Source organism: Palaemon carinicauda, unplaced genomic scaffold (genome assembly GCF_036898095.1).
Source record: "Palaemon carinicauda isolate YSFRI2023 unplaced genomic scaffold, ASM3689809v2 scaffold240, whole genome shotgun sequence".
Lineage (NCBI taxonomy): Eukaryota > Metazoa > Arthropoda > Malacostraca > Decapoda > Palaemonidae > Palaemon > Palaemon carinicauda.
In genome coordinates, this window is record NW_027170032.1 from 40,001 (window position 1) to 46,359 (window position 6,359).

Here is a 6,359-nt window from a genome sequence, read left to right on the forward strand (position 1 = left end):
ATAAGTTAAACAACCACGGCGACATCACACATCCCTGTCTTAGCCCCACTCTCACCGGAAACCAATCACTCACTTCATTTCCTATTCTAACACATGCTTTACTACCTTTGTAGAAACTTTTCACTGCTTGCAACAACCTTCCACCAACTCCATATAACCTCATCACATTCCACATTGCTTCCCTATCAACTCTACCATATGCTTTCTCCAGATCCATAAACGCAACATACACCTTACCTTTTGCTAAATATTTCTGGCATATCTGCCTAACTGTAAAAATCTGATTCATACAACCCCTACCTCTTCTAATACCACCCTGTACTTCCAAGATTGCATTCTCTGTTTTATCCTTAATCCTATTAATCAATACTCTACCACACACTTTTCCAGCTACACTCAACAAACTAATACCTCTTAAATTACAACACTCATGCACATCTCCCTTACCCTTATATCCTAGTACAATACATGCACAAACCCAATTCACTGGTACCATGATAACACAAAACACATATTAAACAATCTCACCAACCATTCAAGTACAGTCACACCCCCTTCCTTCAACATCTCAGCTTTCACACCATCCATACCAGATGCTTTTCCTACTCTCGTTTCATCTAGTGCTCTCCTCACTTCCTCTATTGTAATCTCTCTCTCATTCTCATCTCCCATCACTGGCACCTCAACACCTGGAACAGCAATTATATCTGCCTCCCTATTATCCTCAACATTCAGCAAACTTTCAAAATATTCCGCCCACCTTTTCCTTGCCTCCTCTCCTTTTAACAACCTTCCATTTCCATCTTTCACCGTCTATTCAATTCTTGCGCCAGCCTTCCTTACTCTCTTCACTTCTTTCCAAAACTTCTTCTTATTCTCTTCATATGACTGACCCAATCCCTGACCCCACCTCAGGTCAGCTGCCCTCTTTGACTCATGTACCTTGCGCTTTGCTTCCACATTTTTCTCTCTATATTTTTCATACTTCTCTATACTATTACTCTGCATCCATTCTTCAAAAGCCCTCTTTTTCTCTTCCACTCTTACCTTCACTCCTTCATTCCACCATTCACTGCCCTTCCTCATGCTGCCTCCAACAACCTTCTTGCCACATACATCACTTGCAATCCCAACAAAATTTTCTTTTACTAACTTCCACTCCTCCTCTAAATTACCAGTTTCTCTTACTCTCACCTCCTCATATGCCATTTTCAACCTTTCCTGATATTTACTTTTTACCCCCGGTTTTATTAGCTCTTCAACACTCACTACCTCCCTTTTACATCCACCTACTCTATTCCCCCACTCTTTTGCTACAACTAATTTTCCTTCCACCAAAAAATGATCAGACATACCGTTAGCCATACCCCTAAACACGTGCACGTCTTTCAATCTTCCAAACATTCTTTTAGTTATCAACACATAATCCATTAATGCCCTTTCTACTACTCTTCCATTTGCCACTCTTACCCATGTATACTTATTTTTATCTTTCTTTTTAAAGAAGCTAGCACTTATTACCATCTCTTGTTCAACACACATATCTACCAGTCTCTCACCACTCTCATTTTTACCTGGTACGCCATACTTCCCAATGAAACCTTCTACCTCTCCAGCGCCCACTCTAGCATTTAAGTCACCCATGACAACTACATAATTCCTTCTACCCAGTCCTTCTACACACCTAGTTAATTCATTCCAGAACTCATTCCGCTCTTCTTCACTTTTCTCACTACCTGGCCCATACGCACTGACAAACGCCCAACATTCCCTATCCAACCTAACCCGTACCCACATTAACCTAGATGATATCTCCTTCCATTCCACTACTTTACCTGTCATCCATTCACTCAGCAATAACGCCACACCCTTTCTCGCTCTTCCCCTTTCAATCCCAGACACTCTACCAGACATTTCACCAAACATCACTTTACCCTTTCCTTTCATCATTGTCTCACACAAGGCCAATACATCCATCCTTCTACTTCTAAACATACTTCCAATCTCACATCTTTTACTCTCTATCGTACTACATCCACGCACATTCAAACACCCCAAAACTAGAGTGCGGGGAGCAGTCACTCTCCCCCCAGCTCCATCTCTTTGTCGATGTCTCGTAGGAATTTTATACAGGAGAGGGGGTTCCCAGCCCCCTCGTCACGTCCCTTTTAGTGGCCTCGTACGACACGCAGGGATAACGTTGGCGCTATTCTAATTTTTATATGCCCCTGCGGCCACAGGGGGCATATATATATATATATATATATATATATATATATATATATATATATATATATATATAAATACCCACACCCACACACACGCACACACACACACACACACACACACACACACATATATATATATATATATATATATATATATATATATATATATATATATATATATATATATATATATGCGTGTGTGTGGGTGTAGGTATATATATATATATATATATATATATATATATATATATATATATATATATATATATATATATATATATATATGTATATATTCATAGATATATATATATATATATATATATATATATATATATATATATATATATATATATATATATATATATATATATATATATATATATATATATATATATAATATATATATATATATATATATATATATATATATATATATATATATATATATATATATATATATATATATATATATATATATATATATATATATCTAGTCCATTTTCTGAATTCTTTTATCCATTGACAGGATTTTGCTAAAAGTCCAGTATCACAATTCTTTCTGAAGACCTGTCCGGATAAGAACTGGAGAGACGGGGTTTATCTTCAGCTGTCCGAAACCTTAGAGGAACCAAGAACCATCAAGACACTCTTGCCATTTTCCTTACTCTCGCCTTCTTTGCTAGACACCTGTAAGGTATACTTTGAAAAGATCTGGCATCAGGTTGTACTCCAATGTTCGAAATGAGAGTAATTTTACATACACTTACTTGCATGTCAAAACTTTGTGAAAAGTATTTTGTATTTTTAATCTGATCATGTTTCAAGTACTTTTAAAAAAAAAAAGGATAATTTCCTTTGGGAATTACACCAGAACTAGCATATGAATACAATACCTTTTTTATTATTTATTCCTTGTATTAAGAAATATATATCATCATCTGAAGAATTGCACGGGAAAAAGCATACGAATACGATTCATTCGAATCGTATTCGTATGCATTTTCCCGTGCAATTCTCCAGATGCTGATATACCTTTTTGAATAATGATCAGTTCCTTAGTCATCTCCCAACAGGTTGTGTATGTTGCCAGGAATCCGAAAGATGTGATCGTATCTTACCTCCATCACTCAAGAATCCTCAAGATGCACGGCTATGTTGGAACCTTTGAAGATTTTGTCCAGTACTTCGTCGACGATGACCGTAGGATTGATTCCACTGTTTGGTTGTTATCATTTGAATATGATTCAGTTCCATAATATGATCCTTCTTAAAGGTTCAAGGTTATATATATATATATATATATATATATATATATATATATATATATATATATATATATATATATATATATATATATATATATATAGGTGTGAGTGTGTGTGTGGGTGTGTGTGGGTGTTTGTGTGTGTATGTGTGTATTTGCGCATGTGTGTTTGTGTTCTTGTGTACGTGTTTGATTTCACTTTAGTACTCTTTGAGGTCATACTGATCTTGAATATCATTGAATAATTCCATATTCCTCCACCTTACCTTGTTTTTCATGAAATCAGTGTATATACATTTCATAAATAAGGAAACATTTCCAGCAATTCTTCCTTTAACAAAAGGTGTAATTAAATCACTTCATTTCCCTTTCAGTCTTATATGGACCTTACGGCTCCCACATGAAGGAGGCGTGGCAGAGGCGAGACCACCCGAACCTCTATATGATGTTTTACGAAGATATGAAGGCGGATCCTTACAAGGCCTTCAGGCAATTAGATGCCTTCCTGGGCACTGAGTTGACGGACACACAGTTGCAGAACATTGTCAAGTACACCAGCTTCGGAGAGATGAAGACGAGGAGCGAGAAGCAATTCTCTGGAGATAATAGCGAACATTTCAATGTGGATATTATGAAGAAAGATGGAGGGTTCTTCAGAAAAGGTCAGATTTTTCGTAATCTAATTTTCGCATTGATTGTGTTAGGTTCAATAACTATTTCTTATTACTTGCCAATGTCCCATGGTAGTGGCAATAAATCAATAAATGATGGGAGGTGGAAAATTAGACGAGTTCTACATCATAAATAGGATTAATTGTCCAAGTTAAATTTCACAGAAACACGAGCAGAAGTCTTCTTCAAAGTAAATGAATGAATCTTTTTAATAGAACTTTAAATGCCTCTAATCACATAATAGAATGAATGAAAGTTTTTTCACTAACTTTATATTACTGGAGCAGTTAGTAGCAAAATGCTCATAATTGTAGATAACAACGAATCGCTATTGAATTACAGACACACTCGGGGAGAATGAACTTAGAGGGGAAACGCTTAAAAGTAACACGGTACAAATGAGTATTTGCTGTGTATCAATGCCAGCCATGGCTGAGATAAGCCTAAGATTGCGGATGGGCCAATTATGGGTTGCCCTTTCACGACTTGAGCTTTACCTGAACTAACTACTCTGCTTCCCACATTGCTGTGGGGTGTGAGGGCTTGTGTTGCCTCCGGATAGCGGTGGAAGGTGATAAAACTGCATCTAACCAGTTCTCGCCTCCTTTACAACCCCTTTCCCAGTGTACCTGTTGACGAGGAAACAGATTCAGTATGCGTGTGCTTTGGTCAGCAGATATTTAACAATCGGTTTAAACCGACTTTCCCACTACCTAGGAACGTGGATATGAGGTCGTAGGTCGACAACCGCCATCCTACTTCCTGCACATTTACCTAACCCACTTAACGGCTGTCAAGAACTTGTCTATATTCTCACGAATGATTTACTTTATAGCCCCTGAATGTGACAACATTCCATCTGAAAGAAATATTAGTTTCAGGGTGTTGGTTGGCAAAAAAGAGCATTTTCCGTTACTCCGTTCTTAATAAAATTCCTTCATAAAATTTTTCCATCATTTCAATCAAAGTCAATATTGATTAAACATTTTTGTATTCGTCATCAACTTCTGTATTATAGGGTAGATACCTAGCTCTTTTTTCTTTTATTTTTTAACAATTTAGTCAAAATCAATATTGGTTTAATTTTCTAGGTTGTAAAAAAGGACCACCTTCAGGTAATTATGCTAATAAAAAAAAAAGAAAAAACAATACTGATATTATATACAGGACATTGCGGCTAAGATTGCAAATATTCTCAGCTTATCATCCTTACCCAGAAATATTCTTAAATAAACTTTTAAACTATGTCTTTTTACGGGTGGATTTCTTCATTTTAATCTGGACACCAACAGTTTTGGTCCAATTTATTTTCTTTGGATCTCTGTTGGCGTATCTTTCGATTTTGAATTTAATAATAACTTTACAAGAAATATTGGCGAGACATTGGGCAATAGACATATTTTCCAGGTATAGGGAAACTTCCAGCAACCCTTATGGATGAAGAACGTATATCTACTAATCCTCCTTGTCTTTGAACAGGTCAATCCGGAGACTGGAAGAACAAATTCACCCTCGAATCGGAAGCTAAAGTGGACAAGTGGATTCGAGAAAACATGTCCAGCTTCGGTGTGAATTTCAAGTACAGCATCTGAGTGCGTAAAAGGGAGACGCTGGACAAACATTAGGCCAAACTTGGTTTCAAGGGGGTTGCACGAACAGGGAAATCCCTTCTTTAGAATGAATGAATAATTGGTAATTATCTCGCATCATAACACCAATAGTTATTGATACCGATTGCAGTATGCTAAATAACGAATTAATAACTTACGATGGACTTAGGAAATAAACAAAAGAATAAATAACTTAACAGTGAAGCATTTAAGATTTAATATAGCATTTAAAAGAGATTAATAGGGGCCAGATTTCTCTTTTCTTTAGAGATGGCATTATTGCATCCCTTACTCTCAAGAACCTTTTGCTGTTCCACGTAAACATTTTTTGTTTTTAAATCACATGTACTTGGTAATCAGTTAATGAAGGAACCAAATGGTATATTAAAGTTTATTCTCCAAAATGTGATTTCCCTTCCTTCGCTATGTGTGTTTTATACACACACAAAAAAAAAAAACAGTGTCTTTGAAAAATAATTTGATATCTAACATTTTTTGAGTTTGTATTACGTCATACGAATTACTTTCTTTGCAGATCGATAAAGAAAGTTTTATCAAAAGTCATTTATTTATTTCCCTATCTAT

The 6,359-nt window shown here is 36.0% G+C and overlaps 1 pseudogene; it reads left to right on the forward strand.

The window, feature by feature from the left end:
• The window catches only part of LOC137636149 (sulfotransferase 1C4-like), a 19,018-nt pseudogene extending 12,866 nt beyond the window's left edge, over window positions 1–6,152 (forward strand).
• The last annotated feature ends 207 nt before the right edge of the window (window positions 6,153–6,359 follow it).